The sequence below is a fragment of the Telopea speciosissima genome, chromosome 10, assembly GCF_018873765.1.
Source record: "Telopea speciosissima isolate NSW1024214 ecotype Mountain lineage chromosome 10, Tspe_v1, whole genome shotgun sequence".
Classification (NCBI taxonomy): domain Eukaryota; kingdom Viridiplantae; phylum Streptophyta; class Magnoliopsida; order Proteales; family Proteaceae; genus Telopea; species Telopea speciosissima.
In genome coordinates, this window is record NC_057925.1 from 38,245,728 (window position 1) to 38,270,837 (window position 25,110).

Below are 25,110 nucleotides of genomic sequence, written 5' to 3' on the forward strand. Positions count from 1 at the left end.
AAAGAAAACCACTTCTCTTTAACAACAAAAGACTTTGTAAAAGGACCAAATAGCCCTTTTAGATGAACCAATCAATTCTTCACAAAAAGAATCTTCAACCTGGGCAAAGATAAATGAACTTCTTGGAAAATTCAAAGAGAATTGCACGGCTTTCAAGATGCCTTTTTGAAGAGCTAATCAAATGCTCTAAAAAGGAATCTGAGAGCTCATAAACCCTTCTTTAATTCAGCCACTCACGGACTTCACGTGATAAACCAACGACCCATCTTTATGAAATATCTCTCCAACTTCTTGTTAATTTCAAAAGACCCCCTTGTCTCACCTTTTTATGCCACTGTAGACATAACTCTTAATGATTTGTAGTTAAACCCCTGAGATAAGAAACTGAACCTACGTTGCTGGCCGAGAGCATGAATTGAGTTCAAATCAGTTTCAGGTTTGCTTCTTTTCTACGCACCCATATGAAAAAATTCATAACTCCCTCGTCTGACATCGGATTAACGAACTGTTTGAACCGATGGAAAGAGGGCTCGACGAACTAACTTTCTCCCGTTCATACCTTTTCCAAAATCTACCGCAGGACCCACTGAAAAAATCCTTGAAAGTACCACAGCTGCAGTGACCTGTGAATTAGGACACAAGTATGAATCCATAAGCCTCCAAACACTTTGTATCACTGCTGCCCATGCTTGCAATGCTTTGAACTGCTACCAACCAAGGTTTCCTGAGCCACTAGACACTGCCATAGCCTCAAGACTGGCCATCTCATCACTGCTCTGCGCTTGGTTGCCAACAATGACAACCTATATGCAACAAGTATGTTCCCTAGGCACTACTTCTCTTAAGTTAAACACTTCTCTCCTTTATCTCCTTCAATAGTTGACCGATGTGTGATTAAAAAAAGGCACACCAACATGTTACCTCCCTCAGCCTGCACATATGAACTCTTTTCAGATTCTCTTGCACTGTTATTCGTTCTATCTTTGAGCTGTAATATCATTGATGTGGAACCTAATGGATAGTGATTGAAATAAAGAGATAAAGAGAGAGAGAGCGAGAGAGTTTATCATATCAGAGTTCAAAGTGAAAAGAGGTGGAGGAAGGGAAACAATCTGGATGGTAAGCTAGTTTTAACATGTAATAGACAGAGTTTAGACATGTTTTGGATGATAATTGAGCTCTGTTTACAAGGATAAAGAGAAAAAAAAAAAAAAGATTTGGAAGTATGCTTCCCACTTAGCAGAAAATGAGTTGCTCCATTCTCTGCTTTGGACAAATTAGTGAGAGCTTCAAATTAAATTGCAGATGTTGCACTTGTTAACCTTTATTTCAGCCTACAAGCTTTCTATAGCTTACATTACATGTGCATTTGTGAATGAAAGAGGACTGTCTTTAAACAATTAGGTTCCTCACCGATATGGTTTCAAAAATTAGAACTGGATTGATCGAATTCCATGACCGATCCTAATTCTACCCATTCTAGAGCAATCGATTTTAAGGTTTTTAAAATCGGATCACTGTGTTTCAGATTTGAGTGGCCACTTGTAAGGTTTTTGGGATCGATTCCAATCCGATTTGGATTTAAGGGTGTCAAACGAGATAGTTCAAGGTAAATCATCATATTTTCTTACTAGTTCGGGTTCTAAGGGGTCCCAAAACTAGAATCTGATCCCATTTAATAACGACAAGATGGTCCGATTTCGGTTCCTTAATACTTTGTTCAATTAAAATCTCAAATACTCAAATATGCCCAAAATATGAAGTTTACGGTACATCATGTTTCTTTGATAGTATGTTTGAGGTTATTTATTTATAATCCCAAGTTTATCATGTTTCCTTCGATGATGGAAGTGAATAGGGAAAGAGAACAGGGAAGGAGGGGGGAGAGTGAGCAAGAAAGGAGGGGTTGGGTAGAGGAGGGGCTGTTGTAGGTTCACTAGGGTGTGGGAGATGGGGGAGGACAGGGAAGCAGAGGCGGGTCGACTCAAGAAGAAGTTGAAGGGTTCAGGATGGGGACAGTGAAGGGAACCAAGGATGGTTTAAGGTAGAGCTAGCGAGAGGAAGGGGTGGAGAGACTGAGTTTCTAGCAACGGGAGGTAAAGCATTGTAGCGGCAGACCCCCCCTCACCCCACCTTTACAACCAACCCGGCCCCCAACCCCTGCCACTGTAACTCCTTTCCCCACCATCCATATCTGTCCCCAACACCTTCTACAACCCCATCATACCCCTTTCCACAGTATCCCTTTCCCTATCCCCAGACCCCCTCTACAACCAACCCCGATCCCAACCCCTACCGTTGCAACTCCTTTTTTCGGCCACCATCCTTGTTCATCCCCAGCACCTTCTGTGGCCCCATTCCACCCCTTTCCACACCATCCTTTCCTTGTCCCCATTCCCCCTCCTCTTGTCGTGGCCACCTCTGCCTCCACCTACAACACCACAACCCTGCATCTTTGGAATGCACCCTCAGCTTCTCACCTACGATTCCCACACCCATCTTTACTGTCTCTTTGATTTCCTACTAAATGATGTTGTAGTCCCATTTTAAGATATCCCCAAATCCATCACTCGATGCCCCAGACTTTTGATTTTCCAGTGTTTGTGATCAGTTGAAGCCTGCCTGGTATTCCTTATGCAGGCTTGGATTCGTGGGTCCTACACAATCACTTTTCAAATGACACTCTTCTTGGTTTTGGATTTTTCTTCTCTCAAGTTCGAGATCTGTAAGTTCTTGTAAGTACCCCTGGAATCATGACATGTGGCACTGTTTAATCTAATGATCACAATTTAAATGTAAGTATTTAACTCTTAACTAACCCTGGTTACCCCAACCCCTACGTACCCTAACCTTGGTTACCCCAACCCATGCCCCTACCTCTACCCCTACCCTCACCCTTGGGCCTTTCTCAGTGCAATGCCTTCCTCCTCCTTCATTGTCACTGTTTCCTTCTGTTGGGACCCGTTTCACGCTCAATAATGGGTCTGACACGTCATTAGATGAGGGTGGCGTAGGCTGACCAGGTCAGAGAGAACGGTTGAGAGAAAACCGCCTAGGAGGGAGTAGTGCTCCCTATTTCCCAGCTTAGGGATAATGCCCACCACGTCCACAACAGCATAGACGAAGGGACATGAACAGGAAAATGCCTCAACAAGGGGCCACGTGGCGAGCAGAGGGGATAGGGTACGAAGGCCACTAGAAGGAATAGCGGATACAACCGCCAGACAGAGTCTTTGTTGGGTCCATCTATAAAAGCCAAGGGACCTGTCGCGCATAAGGACACACACAACAACTCAATATATTACTTTTAGCATTTACCTTTCAGCATTTACTTGTTAGTTCTTCATTTTGTTTTCTTTCCCTTCTGGGAAGTGTACGTTACAGTCATTAGGTTAGCCATTGGGAGGAATCAGGAGCTCGTCCACCTCAATAGAATGGTATGATTTGATATTGGCTTGTTTACTTTCCATTATTCAATCAGTTTATCCAATTTTTGTGTTTGTCTTTTGCATATCATATAAGTTCCTGTTGACAATCTTGCGCTTTGTCGTTAAGAATCCCATCGAGACCGATACCTTTAAATTCTAACCCAAAGGTCCTTAGAGTTACTTAGGCATGAGGGAACCCTAGATCCCCTGGTTAAAAGTCAGATAGGTAAATCCTAGCCCGTTTGAGCCTGCATCAAAGGTTCTGGCACGCCCTGCACCTATTTTATCCATGTTCCATTTTGTGAGAGTGTTGGATATTTCTTCCACCAACACATTTTGGCACGCCCGGTGGGACCCTCATAGACTTAGGTATTATAATGGGACCAAAGAAGAAAGCAGCAAAGACCCACAACAGGAAGGAAGTGGTCATCGAAGACGACATGGTTAATCCCTTGGTTGCCAAAGACGGCTAGGAGACCGAGGGCTCTGATTCTCAAGACACCGGTAGTAGCGAGGAGTTATCGCATCAGTTCATGACTGCCATGCATAACGCTCTCAAACCTATGTCTGCAGACATGAGACACCGAGTGATTACCATTAGACCGATCGCAGAGGATATCCGCCACCTGATCCACATGCAAAACCAGGTCGCTGAGAACTAGCAAGCTCACTTTGATCACTTCATTAGCAGTTAGGATACTCGCCTCAACCAACTCATCATGGTCCTGACGACTTAGAGACAGGCAGCCCCACCAAGGCCAGTCCAGCCTTTGGGATTTCTCCTCCCTGAGGCAGTGGCCTTCCAAATTGCTGGACCCAATTTAGACACTGTCCAGATAGGCCACGGATAGCAAAGTGCATTTGTCAGGAGTTCGAGCCAGGCTCCGGCGCCGGGTGACCAATAGACGACATACGGATACCCACTGTACCAAATGGGAACCAGAACCCCCGCAAACACCATGTTCTTCCCTGCCAATCCCGCAACTACGGATGGGACGCAGGCCATACCGGTCTACATGGCCCTGCTAGGGGCAATCCTAGCCTATCGATCGGCGGCTGTCATTGGCCAAATGGCGAATAAGATTCCTCCGGGAGCCATGGACCCCTTTGGATCTATAGGGGCACCACAGGGCCCCAGCATCAATACTGGTTTACCAGGGGCAAGCACCCATCCGAATCCCCTAGCAATAGGGGCAAATGCTACCCCTTTGGTGTAGGCCAAACTACGGCCAGGGATCAAGCCATGGTTCCCTAGGGAAACCAATATACTAAAATTAGGGTTTTGCATGCCGTGGGTTATCCCATGGTGTCCCATGGGTGCCCCATTAAATTTTAGGGTTTCCCATGGTCGCCCATGGGAACCCTGGTGCATCCCTATTAGGGTTTCTCCTTCCCTATTGCATCCCATAAAATTAATTATCACAATAGGGACGGAGAAATTCATCTCTATTCCATCACATGGTTAGAGGGATCCATCCCATACTCGAATGCGCAGCAGAATTAAATCGAATCGAGTTTCTTTCGCATCCCATAAATATTAATAATCAATAAACTGAAGGAATTAATAAAGAACTGCTAACCTGGTGAGCCTTAAGTGTTGCTTCTCCAATAGACAGTGGTTCTTCCTCTAGTGAGCGCTCCAAGCAAACAGATCTGAACCTCCAATGGTGCTACCAAGGTTCTTCAAGCCAATCCCAGATGCTCTCAAATTCTTCAGCACAGATCTAGGGTTTCACAAACCCTAACTCTCAAACACAGATGAGAGAAACTAGAAGAAGAAGAAGAGATCTCAAAGAGGGAGAGAGAGACCAAAACGCAGAAGAGGGGGCCAGGCAAAAACTTGGAGCTCTGCCCCCCTCCTGTGTTTTCTGATCCTTTTATAGATCTAGGATTTTAATTAAACCCTGGATGGATTACTTTAATCCCAGTGAGAGTCTGTCTCTCTCTCTCTCTCAGTTTGGCAGTTCTGTTTAAACTCAAAGTGCTTCTAAAAGGGGAAGAAGCAGAATCAAATAGAGAAAGTATTAATTAGCTACTTTATTTAATTATTAATGGATAATTACAATTAGCACCAATTCCATTAATTAAATAAAGAGCCAATTAAATTAGTAAATTCTAAATAACTCCCTATATGATAACTATTATCATATACAACCCCTCCACTAATCAATACCATCATTATGGAATCTAGGGCACGTACACATGTACTGCCAAACCCCAATCCATAGTACAAGTCCATATACGAGCGTCTGTGCATCTGATCGGGTCCCATAAAACTCAATAAAATACTTTGTTCAAATAATTTATAAATAATGTATCATTTTATGTAAAATAGATTTTTGCAAAATCATTTCCAAAACGACACTGGATCCAGACTCTAATCCGACCATACACAGACAGTCTCTATCTTGGTGTTTCCCAATCGGGCAGTGGTGACCGTGTTGGATAACTCCTTCACTCACAAAGTGTTCACGTATTCCTAGAACACCAGCTTTGACTCGCTTGAGTCTCAGTCATTGATGAACCAAAGAATGCGATCACACTTTGCAGTGACAGGGTTCCCTCAGGTACAGGGTGTCGGTGACATATGTCTATCCCTTCCTACATCTGGCAGTAATACATGAGGGAACCGACAAAGTAGATTCTTCGCCAATGCACACATCAAACATGTGAGCACTCGCATTCATACCCTGACATCACATGTCTAGGCATACCCAATGCGACAATCATATGATAAGGGTGCCCATCCCAAACCCTAGTAGCGACTACCATTTTAAGTATAACTTACGGACACATAATGCTCAACAAGTTTATATTGCATGTGACAATATTAAATAAGAATGTATAAATGTTCAATACAAAGGTGAACCGGGTTGAACCAGACCGAACCAAGTTTGATGGACACATACTTGTCCAACAATCTCCCACTTGTACATCAAAGCCAATTCCCCGTACATTTTAAACCCATGCCCTCCATGTGTTTCTCAAACACTCCTGGTGACAAACCTTTTGTCATGGCATCAGACACATTTTTAGTTTTGTCCACTTTGGAGATACTCACGTCGCCCTGCTGGATAATCTCTCTGATGAGGTGATACTTCTGCTGCACATGTTTGCTCCTCTAATGAGCCCTAGGCTCTTTAGCTTGTGCAATGGCCCCTCTGTTGTCACATAACAGGGGAATAGGGCCCTTGACAAGGTCAGGGACTATCTCCAAATCTGATAGGAATTTCCTCAGTCAAACACCTTCTTTTGCTGCATCACAAGCTACAAGGTATTTTGCTTCAGTAGTAGAATCGGCTGTAGACTTTTGTTTCGCACTCCGCCATACAATGGCGCCCCCACCCATTAGATATACCATCCCGGTCGTGGATTTTCTGTCATCCTTATCAGTTTGGAAATCTGAATCTGTGTACCCCAATACTGACAACTGATCAGATCCAAAAACCAAGAAATATTCCTTAGTCCTCCTCAGGTACTTAAGGATATTCTTGATAACACTCCAATGCTCGCGTCCAGGGTTAGATTGATAACGACTTACCATACCTACTGCATAGCAAATGTTCGGCCTCGTACACAATATAGTGTACATAAGACTCCCTACTGCTGAGGCATAGGGAATCCTCTTCATCTCTCCAATGTCTGTCTGAGACTGAGGACATTGAGATCTGAAAAGACTGACTCCATGTCTGAAGGGAACACTTCCCCTCTTGGAGTTCTCCATGCTAAATCTAGCCAGGACTTTGTCTATATAGGTTATCTGTGACAAGCCTAGCATCCTTTTCTAGCGATCTCTTACGAGTTTGATCCCAAGGAGCTAGCTTCACCAAGGTCTTTCATCGAAAATATTATGGATAACCACTATTTTACTGATGAAAGAAAACCTACATCGTTACCAATCAACAATATGTCATCTACGTACAAAATAATAAAACATACTGCCCTCCCACTGATCTTGTTGTAAATACATGGTTCATCCATGTTTTGATCAAAACCAAACTATTTGATTGATTGATCAAACCTGATGTTCCAGCTCCTAGAAGCCTACTTCAGCCCATAAATGGGCCTTTGCAATTTGCACACCTTTCTTTCTTCCTCCAAGGAAGAGAACCCCTCTGGCTGTTCCATGTAGATTTCCTCTTGAAGGAATCCATTCAGAAATGCTGTCTGCACATCCATCTGCCAGATTTCATAATCAAAGTGTGCAGCGATAGCCAATAAAATCCTGATGGATTTCATCATCGCCACTGGTGAAAAGGTTTCCTCATAGTTTATACCTTCTTTCTGGGTATAGCCCTTTGCCACCAACCTCGCTTTGAATCTTTTGACCTTTCCATCTGCGTCCTTCTTTCTCTTGAAGATCCATTTACATCCAATCGGCTTAACGCCAAGTGGTGGATCGACTAGAGTCCCGGCCTTGTTGGAATGCATCGAATTGATTTCAGAGCGCATTGCCTCCAGCCACCTAGTGGCATCAACATCCTTTAGAGCCTTAGAGTATTTCATCGGATCATCATCCGATTCAACCGATACCATGTGGAACTCTTCCACAGTTTCCTCTTCGGTTAGAAGAGTAAGCCTGGTGGGTGGTCTAATAGTCCTCCCACTGTGTCGAGGTTCTTCAGGTGTTGGTATTTCAGCGGGTATACCAATTGGTCTCACTTCAGGAAGTGACTTTTCTGAGCTATCTGATAGCTCTTTAATGACTACTAGTTCGGACTTTTGGATCATCATTTCTTCCTCCAGAAATGTGACGTGTTTACTTACAATGACCTTCTGGTCAACTGGGTCATAGAAATAATAGCCTATCGTGCCTTTGGGGTAGCCTATGAAATGGCATCTTGAAGTCCTGGATTCCAACTTGTCTGTTTGTTGCTTTCGCACATGTGCTATGTAACCCCATACCCTAAGGTGTTGAATACTGGGCTTACGCCCTTTCCACAACTCAAAGGGTGTCTTGGCTACAGACTTGGATGGAACCCTATTCAAGATGTAAATTATCATTTCTAAAGCATACCCCCAGAAAGAGAGAGGCAGCTCACTATAAGTGAGCATCGTCCGAACCATATCCAATAGGGTCCTATTGCATCGTTCGGATACACCACTTTGTTGTGGTGTGCCTAGATTAGTTAGCTGACTAACTATCCATTGAGATATAAGATGATCTTTAAACTCATCCGATAGATACTCCCCTCCATGATCTGATCGTAAGGACTTGATGCGTTTATCGAGCTGTCTTTCGACCTCGGCTTGGAATTCTTTGAATTTATCTAAGGCTTTCGATTTTCTACGCATCAAGTATATGTAACCATATCTAGAGTAATCATCGGTGAATGTGATAAAGTACTCATACCCATATCTCGCTTGTATGTTTATGGGTCCACACACATCAGTGTGTATTAACTCTAACAGATCTGTGGCTCTAGTACCTTATTGCTAAAGGGTTTCTTGGTCATTTTGTCCTGAAGGCATGACTCACAGGTTGGGAATGGTTCCACCCTTAGACTGTCTAAGGGTCCATCCCTCACCAATCTACTGATTCGGTCCACATTAATGTGACCCAATATTAGATGCCATAGATATGTTGAGTTCACTGGAGCTGCTTTCTGTTTCAAATCAACATTTGAAACAACATTCGTTCTAATAGGGCAATCTAGAAAATACAACCCACTTTGCATATATCCAGATGCCACAAAGGAATTATTAAAACGAATAATCAACTTAGAATTAAAGGAAAAACTATATCCGTCCAAAACAAGTTTTGAAACTGAAATTATCTTCCTCTTGAAAGAGGGTACATAATAGCAATCCTTTAAAACTAAACAAGCAGAACTAAAATTTAAAATAAAAGTTCCCACAGCCATCGCCATGGTCTCAGCTCCAGTGCCCATCTGAAGACGCACCTCATTTCTTTTCAGGTTCCTTGTCTCCTTGAACCCTTGTAAATCATTGCAAATGTGAACAGTGGAACCACTATCCACCAACCAACAATTGGTCGGTTCAAAAGATAAATTAGACTTATAAAGAACGTGAACATCAAATGTACCTTCTTTAGCAGCCTCTATTTCATCCGGCTTCTTGTCTTTCACAGTAGCCAGGTAAGCACGACAGTTTCTTTTCCAGTGACCCTCCTTCTTGCAATAGAAGCACTTGCCTTTGCCTTTATTGTCAGACTTCCCACCCTTGGGTTTCAGGGTCTTACCCTTACTTTCCTTTTTCTTCTTCTTCCCACTTGAAGCAGGCTTTGCCTCAGTTGCATTGACCTCAGCCTTGTCCTTTTTCAAGGATGCTTCAGCCTCTACCAGTGCATTAGCAAGCTCGGTGAGCTCCATCTCCTTATCGGACATCTTGTAGGACATCTTAAAGGGTGCATAGGCAGAAGTGAGTGACGCTAAGATCACATCGGTTTTGTATTGTAGGCTGAAATCAGTCCCCATGGATTCCAATTTTTCAAACAGATTGATCATTTTCATTACATGATCCATCACTGGAGTCCCCTAGGACATCTTGGTGTTGTGGATTTGACTCACCACATCAGAATGGGCGTGTGTCAACTGCATGTTGAACAATTCAACAAGTTTATCCATCTTACCCCCAGCAGTACGTATATCCTTGACCGAGTCCAGAACTAACTTTTCCAACGATCCTAGGATATAAAGTGACGCCTTGGAATCCCTCATGAGGAACTCCTGCATCTCTTCATTTGCCTCAAAATCGTTCGGGTTGGATTGAGGAAGAACTTGTTCATCTAGAACTGTATACAGTTCTTCAGCAGTTAGGAGCAACTTAATGCTCCGGTACCAATCGACATAGTTTGTACCATTAAGTTTGTATTCGCTAATGAGTGTCAAAAGGTTGGAATTAATGACAGTTATTGTATAATTATCTACACATGCACGAGTGAATAACCACATGCTAATTAATAACCATTGAAAATAATAAATTGAGCACACACACATCAATGGTCTTTCATTATTTGGGTTTCCCTCATAACCCAAAAGATGAATTGGATACCTACAACCCTTACATGCATAACTTACTCTGTCGGGAGTCATTATACACACCGTGGTAGTGTGGACTAGGCTGTCCACCTCATGTGCTTCCAATATTTTCGGCCACCTGGGTGCCATGTCCAGATCCTGTCGGCTGACATACACCCAAGTCATGTACTTACCTATTACATTAGTTAGAATCATGGAATCATGAAAAATGGCCCACTGTCGCAGTGCCCTCTCACTATCCATACCCTAACGTATCTAGATAGAGGTAAATATAGATAAGTATGTGACAGTGATCCTGGCAATGTCCTGTCGGCGTATGCGGGGCATATCACACAATCTCTACATTTATCTTCAATAGGAGACCATGGTCATGTCTACCGATTAAGACTAGTCCATATCATACATGTATTATGATTAAAGAGGGATTAAACAACTCTCACATACATGGATAGATTTAAACAACATAATTAATCAACATTAATTAAAAGTGATTATGGGATGGCGGCATTTTTATCAGAAGCAATTAAAGAATCCTCCCAATAAAAATAAAACTAATAACTTTGGGTGCATTTATCATGTCATGGATGCCACGCCTCGATCATCTCCTCTGCCCGATCATGTCTTCAAAGTAGGTAACTTGCATCTCCATAAGCTTTGAGCGCCATATGTGGATCACCATCTACATATGTGGATCACCATCTACATGCCCTGGGAGTTCTAACTCCTCTAAAATTACAATGAAAACCTAGGAAAAATTCTATACACTTTCCTTTTCATAATAATAAAGAAACCCCGCATGGAGAAACCAACCCACCATTTGGGCATGGGGTGGAGTACATTTGTTTATAAAAAAGATAGGGGGAGAGAGAGAAAGAGAGAGAAGCCTCACATCCGCCCATTTTCCTATGTATCACATACATAAACAATCCATCCATTTATTAGAATACCATTCCCATAATCACATCATAATATAATTTCATGCATGGGCATTAAAGCAAGTAAACTAAAAATAACATGGATTTCCTCAATTATTGAATCACCACATCACATGTGATAACATGCATCCAAACTCAAAAATTAAAATCATATTTTAATTGCAAGCAGGTGGAGGGAGGGATCCTTTCACCCATCTTCTTCCTTTAAAACCAAAAATCCTGTTTTTCCCGTAGGCAGTAGCCACTAGCACCGTAGGTAGAAGCGACTGGCACCGTAGGCAGCAGCCTAAAGAAAAGGAAAGTACGCAAATGGGCAGGGAAAAGGGGATGGGACGTGCATAGAGGCTTGGCAGCGTGCGCTCCCCCCATCCCACACACATGATTAAAATTAAAAATAAAAAAAATCATTTATTTGGATACATGCTTCAATAATTGGAATAAATAAATCAATAATCAAATCCATCATATATAGGTAGGTTATTACACCAACAACCTTGTAACTACCCATGTGCACATGGGAAGGTTGTTACAACAACCATGTTATAACCACCCATGTGCCAACTTGCATCCCACTCATGACAATCATATTAATCCATTAATTATTCAATATTCATGGGTGGGAAAGGTGGCTCTGATACCACACTGTAGGCTAAACTACGGTCCAGGGATCAAGCCATGGTTCCTAGGGAAACCAATATAATACAAAATTAGGGTTTTGCACACCCTGGGTTATCCCATGGTGTCCCATGGGTGCCCCATTAAATTTTAGGGTTTTCCATGGTCACCCATGGGAACCCTGGTGCATCCCTCTCCATCCCTATTGCGTCCCATAAAATTAATTATCACAATAGGGACGAAAAAATTCATCTCTAGTCCATCACATGGCAAGAGGGATCCATCCCATACTCGAATGCGCAACAGAATAAAATCGATTCAAGTTTCTTTCGCATCCCATAAATATTAATAATCAATAAACTGAAGGAATTAATAAAGAACTGCTAACCTGGTGAGCCTCAAGTGTTGCTCCTCCAATAAACAGTGGTTCTTCCTCCAGTGAGCGCTCCAAGCAAACAGATCTGAACCTCCAATGGTGCTGCCAAGGTTCTTCAAGCCAATCCCAGATGCTCTCAAATTCTTCAGCACAGATCTAGGGTTTCACAAACCCTAATTCTCAAACACAGATGAGAGAAACTAGAAGAAGAAGAAGAGATCTCAAAGAGGGAGAGAGAGACCAAAACGCTGAAGAGGGGGCCAGGCAAAAACGTGGACCTCTGCCCCCCTCCTGCGATTTTTGATCCTTTTATAGATCTAGGGTTTTAATTAAACCATGGATGGATTACTTTAATCCCAGTGAGAGTCTGTCTCTCTCTCTCTCAGTTTGGCAATGCTGTTTAAACTCAAAGTGCTTCTAAAAGGGGAAGAAGCAGAATCAAATAGGGAAAGTATTAATTAGCTACTTTATTTAATTATTAATGGATAATTATAATTAGCACCAATTCCATTAATTAAATAAAGAGCCATTTAAATTAACAAATTCCAAATAACTCCTTATATGATAACTATTATTATATACAATCCCCCACTAATCAACACCATCATTATGGAATCTAGGGCACGTACACATGTACTGCCAAACCCCAATCCATAATACAAGTCCATAAACGAGCGTCTGTGCATCTGATCGGGTCCCGCAAAACTCAATAAAATACTTTGTTCAAATAATTATAAATAATGTATCATTTTATGTAAAATAGATTTTTGCAAAACCATTTCCAAAATGGCACTAGATCCAGATTCTGATCCAACCATGCACAGACAATCTCTATCTTGATGTTCCCCAATCGGGTAGTGGTGACCGTGTTGGATAACTCCTTCACTCACAAAGTGTTCACATATTCCCAGAACACCGGCTTTGACTCGCTTGAGTCTCAGTCATTGATGAACCAAAGAATGCGATCACACTTTGCAGTGACAGGGTTCCCTTAGGTACAAGGTGTCGGTGACATATGTCTATCCCTTCCTACATCTGGCAGTAATACATGAGGGAATCAACAAAGTAGATTCTTTGCCAATGCACACATCGAACATGTGAGCACTCGCCTTCGTACCCTGACATCACATGTCTAGGCATACCCAATGCGATGACCATATGATAAGGGTGCCCAGCCCAAACTCTAGTCGCGACTACCATTTTAAGTATCACTTACGGACACATAATGCTCAAAAAGTTTATATAGCATGTGACAATATTAAACAAGAATGTATGAATGTTCAACACAAAGGTGAACCGGGTTGAACCAGACCGAATCGGGTTTGATGGACACACACTTGGCCAACACTTGGATGGATACCGCAATCAGAACCTGGCCGGGATGCCTTTTCCTAACCCAGGTCGAAGGGGAGTAGGATATAGCTCCAGGCCAGAGGATATTCCCGATCAGCCACGGGTTACATGGCCTACAACCGGTCCATGGGGGCCAGGACCAAGCTCGGCCACAAACCCAAAGCCACCCATAGGGAACAGGCTGACAGTTGATTATGAAGTGTTAGCCCAATTGATACAGAACAACATAGATCCTGCTTACAGGCTAGTCGCACGGCCTGTTTATAGGAAGCCCTACCCAGATTATATGGACAACATCGATCTCAGGAGGAACTGGAAGATACCAGAGTTTACTAAGTTTTTCGGTGAAGACAATATGTCTAACATTGAACACATCGCCCACTTTATTGTTCAGTGTGGAAACCTAAGAGCGAATGATGCTATCAAACTTAGACTCTTCCCCAATTCACTAACGGGCTCTGCCTTTATGTGGTATTTCCACTTACCAGCTAACTCGGTCCAAAGTTGGCAGGAGCTGGAGGAATTGTTCCACACACAGTTCTATAGGACTGAACCGGAGACTACCATTGGGGATTTGGCCCGAATGCGCTAGGAACCAGGGGAGGCAGTGGATAAATACGTCAACCGCTTTAAGTTAGCCAAGTATAAATGCCCAACCATCTTACATGAAAGCGAGTATGTAAAAATGGCGCTTGGCGGGTTACACCTGAAACTTAGAAAACGATTTGCTGGCTAGAACTTCACAGATCTCGGCCAATTGGTGGTCCAGGTAGTACCTTACGAGGCACTATTGAGAGAGGACGATCAGTGGAAAGCGTCCTCCATCGGGACCTATTATAAGGACCCCACCGATGGCAGTTACTTGCTTCTAGGGGCCGGCAAACATAAAACAGTCGGCTTTATGGATTGTGAAGTCGATGTAGCAAAAATAGCTGAAGGAAAACCCTATGTTTGTAAGGCTCTGACTAAACAAGCTGCGACCGATAGGCAGCCCGAACAGATGAGGTTGGCCCCTCAGCGGACTTTTGACGTCGGGGTTAAATATTCCTTTGATATATCAAAGGCCGAGCTTATTTTTGATCAACTTCTTAAGGATAAGCAGATCAAATTGACCCCAGGCCATCAGATACCGACAAGTGGTGATCTCAGATATCAGAAATATTGTAAGTGGTAGAATACTCGCATACATACAATCATTAACTGTGTTGTTTTGTGAAATGCTTTGCAGAAAGCCATCACAGAAGGGCAAATCAAATTTCTCGAGAAGGAGAAAGGGGTGATGCTTGTCGATGAGAACCCTTTTCCCGTTACTATGATAAGTGTCGATCTGTCAAAAATGGCCAAACCCCTAGGCCATGCCGCGGCTATCTCCAGCAGACCAAAGAAGCCTGAATTCTCAGGACAGATCAAGATCACCCAGAAGAATAGTCTAAACCCACAAACCATACTCTCTCAAACCAGGGCAGGTCCTACTCAGACTGTGCCTGTCTCCCCAAGGGTTGCAAGGGCACCTGGATCAGACAGAGTGACAGTGAAAGTGTCCGAAGTAGCCCAGAAGTGACCCCAGCATATAAAGTATCTATAGGGCGTGAGGAAGCCTCCTAGGAAGGTAATAAAGGAAAAAAGGGTGGCACGATCGAAACCATTCAGTTCATTTAAAGAATGGAGCGACGGGCCTGCCTTTCTGGCATCCAAAGAACCACAGACTTTCCAGTGGGGTGTTTGCACTCATTGTAAGCGACTGATCGAAGAACAACCACGAAGGGGGGACAGACCATTCTCTGAAGTGGAAGCATCATCAATGTCCCAAGAGAGGCTAAGGGGCAAGGCCAACAGATGGCCGCGCCTAAAGTCAAGCAGAACTCATTATGATCCAAACGAAGAGAGACATACGGCATGGCCACTGGCCAAAGATTGTTTGGGAAGGATATCATTAAGGCAACGCTTGACATACGACCAACCAGGGCTAGCGTATCCAGCGGACACCAGTGGCCGCTACCGCACGAAAGTCACCATCAGATCGAGAGAGTTTATGCCAAAACCAATAAAGTGGGAAGACTGGACCGTTGCCCGCCATCCCAAATTTCCAGCTGAACTGAAGTGGACCGAAATGACTAGGACCCAAAGAAGAAGGTGGCAGTAAAGACAGGTGACCATTAGGCGTTCTCAGAGGACATTGAGGGAAGGCCAAACCACGGATGCAATAATGACCAAGAACCAACCAACCCCGGAGGCCCCACAGCTAAGTCAAGAGGCCAAAAACTCCAAGGGGGGAAACCAGTCCAGGAGTCTGAAGTGTCCGACTACAAGATCGAAGAAAGCAACTTCAAGATCTCTAAAAAGCAGCCCTCGAGCCAGGAGGCCAACCACACAATCGAACAGGTTGAACGTCCAAAAGAACAGGCTAAACCAGAAGAGGCCGACTTTGCAGACTTCGTGAGTATGATGTTTGGATCCGTTCAGACACAAGTCCAGGTTTCCATGGTTTACATCCTGCCTAGAATATTTGAGTACTAACCAGGTCAAGCAAATCAGCCTTACGATGACGTATTGAAAGAGATGACATCCGGGGTGATGCACAGTAAGATCGTTCCCCTCAAAGAAAAAGATAAGCAAGCAGAAGGCGTGCAAACCGTTATTACTAGAGAAATCGAGTATACAGTCCGCACCCCCATAGTCCAAGAAAGGATACCAGATGGGCTGGGAAGACCCTCCAAGGAGATGTGCCAACACCTGAAACCCCTGTATGTTCATTCACATATGGAAGGCAAGCTTGTGCCTTGAGTTCTGGTAGATAACGGGGCCGCAACCAACGTCCTACCGGCTAGAATGATGAAGCGACTGGAGAAGGATGAAGCAGACCTCATTTCGGAAAAAGTGTCTGTAACTAATTTCCTAGGCGGGGCCACCAAACCAAGAGGGGTCCTTTCGATAGAATTAAGGATTGGTGAATGTGTCTCCATGATGGCTTTCTTCATCATGGATACCTCAGCCCATTACAATGCCTTGCTCGAACGAGATTAGATCCAAGCCAACGCTTATGTTCCCTCGTCCCTCCACCAGATTCTCATCTTCTGGCAGGATGGAGGGGATATTAAGGTAGTCACGGCCGATAGCAGGCCTTTCATTATAGAGGCAAGTCACACTGATGCCATTTTATATGGAGGACAGGTTGGCCCCATCAGATTTGCAGGATCCGATGAACATGGGCGACCAACATCCTTGATCACTTTCGCCACCATAATGGAGGAGACCTTCCATATGAAGGGAACTCTTGGACCACTGAGGTTGCCATCCACCAGGGACGGGCAATCAGATGCCAACGGAAATTATATTAAGAGAAAACCATAAGACAGTGACGAACATCCTACAAAGGTTGGTGGTGTCTGGCCTGGAGAGAAGGATGTCAAAGGAAGAAAGCTTGGAGGCCGAAGTAATGGCCAAAAGAGGAACAGAACTCAGGATGAAAATTAGAATAGAGGATTTACGGCCTGCGCCGCCCAAGATGGAGGAGACCCTGGCTGAAGTTCAAGAGCCATTAGTAGAAATTAATTTACAGAAAAAGAGGACAAGTGTCCCATGTTTGTTAGCAGTCTACTTAACTAGTCATTTCGGACTGAGCTTGTAAATTTGCTGAAGGAATATAAAGATTATTTTGCTTGGGATTATTTTGAGATGCCAGGTTTAGACCGAAAGCTGGTAGAACAGTGGCTACCTATCAAGGACAATTTTAGACCAGTAAAATAGTTGCCCAGACGTATGGCACTGGACGTCGTCTTAAAAGTCAAGGACGAAATAGAACGAAAAGCTAAGGGTATGCAGCGATTTTTGGGATCTCAACAAAGCCACTCCTAAGGACGAATACCCAATGCCCATAGCCGACATGCTGGTAGCCTCTGCGTCTAAGAACCAGATAATGTCCTTCATGGATGGACACGCAGGGTACAATCAGATATTCACAGCAAAAGAGGATGTGCCGAAGACAACGTTCCGCTGTCCAAGAGTGCTTGGAACCTATGAGTGGGTCGTTATGTCATTCGACCAGAAGAACGTCGACTTAACTTACTAAAGGGCCATGAATGCCATCTTTCATGACATGATTGGCAGGTTTCTGGAGCTTTACATCGTTACCGTGGTGATTAAGTCTAAAGTCAAGGAGGAACACCTCAGCCACCTAAGGAAAGAGTTCGAAAGGATGAGGCTCCATGGCCTCAAAATGAATCTTGTCAAGTGTGCTTTTGGGGTGGCGGCTAGAAATTTCTTGGGGTTCTTGGTCCACCGAAAAGGGATCGAAGTAGACCAAAATAAAACCAAGGTCATTAAAGAAGCGAAACCACCCACCAATAAAAAGGAGTTACAAAGATTCCTCGGCAGGTTAATTTCCTCCGACAATTCATCTCCAACTCGTCTGGCCGAACCAAGGCATTCTCCTCATTGTTCAAATTAAAAGCATGCAAGGATTTCTGTTGGACTGTCGATCATCAGAAGGCATTCGAAGCAATCAAAGAGTACCTCGCCAAGCCGCTTGTACTGGCACCGCCAAGAAAGGGAATACCCTTGAAATTATACATTTCGGCCATAGACCATTCCATTGGGAGCTTGTTGGCCCAGGATAATGAAGCAGGAGTCGAACAGGCCGTCTTCTACCTTAGTCGGGCTCTAACGGAGGTTGAGCAACGATATACCACTATGGAGAAACTCTGCTTGACATTATTCTTTTCTTGTTCGAAGCTGCGGTATTATCTGTTACCCACGATGGTTGAAGTAATATGCCAAACTGACGTTATCAAGTATATGCTCACTCGATCGATCACTAGAGGGAGAATTGGGAAATGGACCTTGGCGCTGGTGGAATTCGCCCTATAGTATGTTCCCTAGAAGTCCGTTAAGGGTCAGGCATTGGCCGATTTTCTGACCGACCATCCTCTCATCCAAATCACCAGGGATGAAGTACAGGACGAAGCACGGGAAGTCGCGTATGTTGCCATTAACCCATGGTTGCTATCATTTGACGGATCTAAGACCAGCTAGGTAGCCAGAGCGGGGATAGCCATTCGGTCCCCAGAGGGAGTGGAAACCCAGCTAGCGGTGCACTTGGGCTTTGCATGCTCAAATGACCAGGCCGAATATGAGGCCCTCATTATAGGAATGAAGATCCTCCTCGCAATGGGAGCCTGATAGGTAGAAATAAGTGGGGATTCCCAATTGGTGATTAAATAGGTGGCAGGAGAATATCGTTGTGAAAGCCAACACCTGGTTCGCTATCATTCATAGGTATGTAATCTGGTCATTCAATTTGATGAGGTATCCGTAAGATATGTCCCCCAGCTAAGGAACCAGACGGCCAACAGCTTGGCTCAGGCAGCATCAGGTCTACGTTTCCTGGAAGATTGTCTCAAGAAGACCATTGTGATACAAAAACAATTATTTTCGTTGGTCCTCAACCTAGACCAGGTGGAAGACACCCAGCCTGACTAAAGGACGCCAATAATACAATATCTGAGGGACCCTAGCCTCAATATGGATAGGAGAACTAAGTGCATAGCTTTGAGCTATATTCTGGTTGGAGAGGACCTCTTCAAAAGGGGAAAGATGGCTTGTTTCTCAAATGTGTCAACCTCAATGAGTCAATGGTAATAATGGCTGAGGTTCATGAAGGAATTTATGGTGCACACCAGGCCGGTCACAAGATGAGGTGGTTAATCAGCAGGCATGGGTATTACTGGCCCACCGTCATGACGGATTGCATAAGATATGCCAAGGGATGTCAAGCTTGCCAATGACACGGTCCAGTACAGCGGGCCCCGACCATAGAATTCAACCCGATAGTAAAACCATGGCCATTTAGAGGGTGGGCCATAGACTTAATCGGGAAGGTAACGCCCCCTACTACAAAGGGACATTGTTTCATAATTGTGGCAACTGACTACTTCACCAAATGGGCAGAGGCCAAGCCCATGCGATCAGTCACTCAGACTGATATCATCTAGTTCTTATGAACCCAAATTATCCATAGGTTTGGGCTACCCAAAACCATCACTTGCGATAATGGCTCATTATTCACTGGGGACCAGGTCCTTACTTTTGCTGTAAGCCATGGGATCACCATAACACATTCCACTCCTTACTACGCCCAGGGGAATGGCCAAGCTGAAGCAAGTAATAAGATATTGAAGAATTGCCTAGTCAAAGTGGTGGAAGACAACGCAAGGAGATGGGCAGAGTTGTTGTCTGAAGTCTTATGGGCATTCAGGACATTGCAATGGACAAGTACAGGGACTACGTCGTTCGCCCTGACATATGGGCACGATGTAATCTTACCTATAGAGATAAGTGTCAAGTCTGCCAGGGTAGCGTTCCAGTAGGGGTTCACATCAGCCACCTATAATGAAGCCATGTTGGTTGAGCTTGAAGACTTAGATGAAGAGCGCCTCGCGGCCTTTGACTGGTTACTAGCACAAAAGGAAAGGGTGGCTACAACCTATAATAGAAAGATGGTTACCAAGAACTTCCAGAAAGGAGATCTGATGCTAAAGGCCGTCCTGCCAGTTGGTTCTAAGGATCCGGTCTATGGTAAATGGTCCCCTACTTAGGAGGGGCTGTTCATAGTGCACCAAGCATTCAGGGGCGGGGCCTACAGGATAAAGGAAGTAGAAGGGGCAGTCCATTTGAAGCCCATCAATGGAAATTTTCTAAAAAGGTACTACCCCAAGATGTGAGACCTGGGATGAGGAACCACCTCATTGTATTCAACATGACCGACACAATTCGGTCAGGCCGCAACAAGTCTCAAAATACCAGAGAATAAGAAAAGTATTCACACTAGGGGATATACACCCTAGATTTTGGACAAGCGTGTAGGATAAAATAAAACTGTCTTTAGGGAATGATCCCCAGAGTTCATCCCATCGGGCTTTCAACTCGATTGCTGCCTATTGAGCAAAAGCCAATTGTGCAGTTTGCCCAGCCTTCAGTTTGGACGCTTCTGTAGCAGCGGCCTTAAGAGGTTTCACAGCCTTGCACAGGGCATTGAATTCTACGAACGAGCTCTGTGCCAATTGATCCTTTTCCCCCCTCATACGACGGGCCGGAGTAAGTTCGGCCTTCAAATGAACAATCTCAGAGTCTAAAAAGGTGAGCTCATCTCGGAGTTGCTTGGTAGTGGTGCCTAATTGCTGGAGTATGGCTTTGGATTCTTCCCACTAGGAAGAGAGGGCATCTCCATCATTGATGGCCTTCTTCAGGTCTCGAACAGACCTAAGAGTGGGAGGGATTATAGCAATCAAGTCAGGAATAGCAGGAGCAGCCTTTGCGACCCACACCTTGGCCTGATCTGGAAGGGAGGTACAGGCTGAGAGCACTTAGAGTGGTGTAGTTAGAGCGAGCAATCGGTCAGAGTTGAACTCCCCAGTAAGAAGCTCAACAAATTCAATAAACGACCCCTTGGCCTTCTCGATTTCTGAAGGGGCAGGGCCTAGGGCTTCTGCTACAAGATCTTCACCAGGGACCGTCAGGTAGTCTGCCAAAGCAGAATCAAAATCAAAATCCTGGAGGAAGGGAACACATGGTCAAAGGAGGGCATAAAACCAATGAACGAGCAGGAAAGGTAGCATGATAACATACCAAGAGATTTGGAGAAGGACTCCGGGCTGGAGAAGGACTTGGGCTGGAGGTGCCAAAATGTTCACCCGAGCTTATGAGCTTGGAAAGTGGGGATGAAGTAGCAGGGGCCGGTGGTTTTGAGGTCACCTCTTCATGGGAGCCCACGGCAGGTGCATCCTCCACTGAGTCTGAGGCAAGGTTCAGGAGTGTTGGGGAGGACGACGAACGGGCTTTCCCCAAATTATGTTTAGAGCGCCTCAAGAGGCCTGATGGCACCTCTGAGACCTCCTCACTGGTGGTTGCCTCTCGAAGGGAAACATTCCAGGGGTTTTCGTGTGACCTGCTTCTTTTTTCTTTGGGACTGCCCTATTGACAACGGGCTTGTGGGGCCTGGAGGAGGAGCTTTTCGCTTGAGAGAGGCCTCAGTGCCAGTCTATTAAGAAGAAACAGGCCAGATAGGGCGAGCTTCAGCAAAAGCACAAAGATAAGGGCAGCCAGTCAGAAAAGGCCAAAAAAGCATATAGGGACAGGATAACGAGGATACCATGCTTGGCAGGGTTAACGGCCTGAACAGAATGCCTCGTACGAATCATGTCGTAGTCATCGGCATATGCACCAAAGAATTCAACGCCACCTGACCACATCCAAAGGTGGGGATTGACAAGTTCTGCCATGCCAAGACCCTCGTCAGGCAAAGGTTGTTGGCTATCCATAAAGTTCTTGAAAGAACGGTCAAAGCTACTCATGTCCACATAGGCCCTTTTGGCAACCTTATGAGCGTTCACAGGCCGGGCTAGGAATTCATCGCATCGCAGTCGATTTTTGGCCAGGTCATGCCGCCTTTGCATGATGCTTCGGTCTGGATGGTACTTGATGCCAAAAGCCTCCTCATACTTTAAAATTGAGTTCAAGGGTGAGTTACTTAGAATGGTCTTCATGGCGCTCTTGCCTTTGGTGTCCTCCATCTGCATGCTGGAACCAAAATTAGGATCATCAGTAGTTGGCGGATAGGCTTCAGCAACCAGGACAGTAAAGAAGGTCGACCACTAGACTATGAACTCAGGATAGGCCGAAGGTTCAGAATCGAAGGGTTGAGAGTGAAATCTGGATAAGACAAAGTCGCTCAAAGAGGTGACTCCATCGATCTGGTCTGGCTTCCTTAGGACAGGCCGATCCGGTCCATCCCTATTATCAAAAAAGTAGCAAGGAAGAGGGATGGCCTGGCAAAGGCCGAATTGGCGAGCATAACATTGGGGGTTGTACACCTCCACCCCGCACATGTTGTTCCTTGAAGGTTCAAGGGTTACGCCAAAATGGAGATCTCTGTAAAATAGGAATTTTTGCCACAATACGGGATCAGACTGGGGACTGCATAAGGCGACGAGCAGCCAGGAGGGAAGATCCTTATGAGTGTGAAAGGGCATAAACAAGGAAGGGGAGCGATGTTTCTCTAGCTGGACAAAAAAGGAATGATATTCCTCCAGAGAAGGTTGTTCATCCTCCTTCAATTCCTGCATAAAATAGAGGCCAATTGTCTGACACTCAAAGATGAGGGAAGGAGTGTAGAAATATGGGAAATAGGCCCGCAGCCAGAGTTGTAAAAGCCAAAAGGGTCCACCACTGGACTCAAAGTTAGACCGGACTATGGCATTACAACCTCGATAAAGCGATGCCAGGGCAAATGAAGCCAGGTCTATAGAACGGCCTTGGGATAGGGCATTGGCCAAGCGGAAATAGGTCTTGGCGATCTTGTTGGACTTAATGCAAGCGAGGTAGCAACAAATCTAAAAGAGGAGAAAGGCCACAAATTCGACCTTAGTAACTGGGCCCTTGGTTTGACAAACAACGAACAGGTACATGCCATAGCTGGCCTTTTTCATGAAATTCAGATCATGATGCACCTCAAACCCTTTTGAATCTTGGGTCCCAGCAGATGGTCCATAAAACTCTGGGCCAATGGATTTGAGGCTAGTCAAGGCAACCACATCCAGGAGGGTGGGGCTCATAAGGCCATAGGGAAAAAGGAAGGTATTGGTAGAGCAGGACCAGAAGCAGAAGGCAGCTTGTAGCAAGGAAAGGTTAGGAGGGACAGAGATGCTAGACATCTCCACAGCATCGAGAATCCCTAAGGCGGACAAACGGTCATCCTGGTTATCTATAACTTGGTCTAACCATGTCTCCCAATCAGGAAGATATGATGGCCAAAGATGGCTAAAAGGCTTTGGCTTGGCACTGAAGGGCATAGGAGAACAGAGAAGGAAAACATCCTCATTATGCTGAGGGAAGTTGGGAATAGGGACTGGTGTGAAAAGCTTAGCTGGGCCAAGTGCAAACAAAGGAGGTTCAGGGTTAGGGATGAGTACCTCAAACCGAGAAGAGGTTGGAAGCAGAGCTTGTTTTGCTTTTAGAGTCCTCTCCAGCTCCTCTTCTTTCTGAGAAATGACAAGAAAAGGTGGAAGATCTTCCATAGCGCAGGCAGAAACAGAGATGGAGGAGTTGAAGAAGACGATGAACAGTAGAGGGCGATGGAGTCTAGGGCTTTACACATTTAAAGGAAAACCCAAAGTGGAGGAAAATTGGCACCGGTTTGAATTTTGAAATTCAAATAAGAGGAGTGATTGCCTCTCCCATTAGGAAGAAGGCCGACGGTTGAGGCAAAGGCCAAGGTGGGGCGAAGGGGGAACCCCAAGGTTGATACTTTGGAGAAGGATGAGAAGAAGTTAACCAATGACCGTGTTAATCTGACGTGGCAGAGAGGTTTTAGGCTCTGTAATCAGTGGGGTCTTGGGAACCTAAAGGCCAACGTTAGGAGTCGCACAACCTCCTAAGGCTGTTAGGCCACGTGGCATCACCACAAGAGGTTGTGAGGGGCATTGATGGGACCCGTTTCACGCTCAATAATGGGCCTGACACGTCATCAGATGAGGGTGGCATAGGCTGACCAGGTTAAAGAGAACGGTTGAGAGAAAACCACCCAAGAGGGAGTAGTGCTCCCTTTTTTTCAGCTTAGGGATAAGGCCCACCACATCCACAACAGCATAGACGAAGGGACATGATCAGGAAAACGCCTCAGCAAGGGGCCACGTGGTGACCAGAGGGGATAGGGCATGAAGGCCACTAGAAGGAATGGCGGCTATAACCGCCAGGCAGAGTCTTTGTTGGGTCCATCTATAAAAGCCAAGGGACCTATCGCGCAAAAGGACACACACAACAACTCAACATATTACTTTTAGCATTTACCTTTCAGCATTTACTTGTTAGTTCTTCATTTTGTTTTCTTTCTCTTCTAGGAAGTGTACGTTACAGTCATCGAGTTAGCCATTGGGAGGAATCAGGATCTCGTCTACCTCAATAGAATGGTATGATCTAATATTCGCTTGTTTACTTTCCATTATTCAATCAGTTTATCCAATTTCTGTGTTTGTCTTTTGCATATCATATAAGTTCCTGTTGACAATCTTGCGCTTTATTATTAAGAATCCCATCGAGACCGATACCTTAAAATTCTAACCCAAAGGTCCTTAGAGTTACTCAGGCACGAGGGAACCCTAGATTCCCTGGTTGAAAGTCAGATAGGCAAATCCCAGCCTGTTTGAGCCTGCATCAAAGGTTCTGGCTCGCCCTGCACTTATTTTATCCCTACGCCATTTTGTGAGAGTGTTGGATATTTCTTCCATCAACACCTTCACAAACAGAAACCAGCAAAGTGGGCAGCCAAGTTTCATACCATGTAACGACCTTACCTGCTACTTCCACTGCAAGAACGACCTTCCCTTGCCGACACGCTCAAAGGAGAGAGA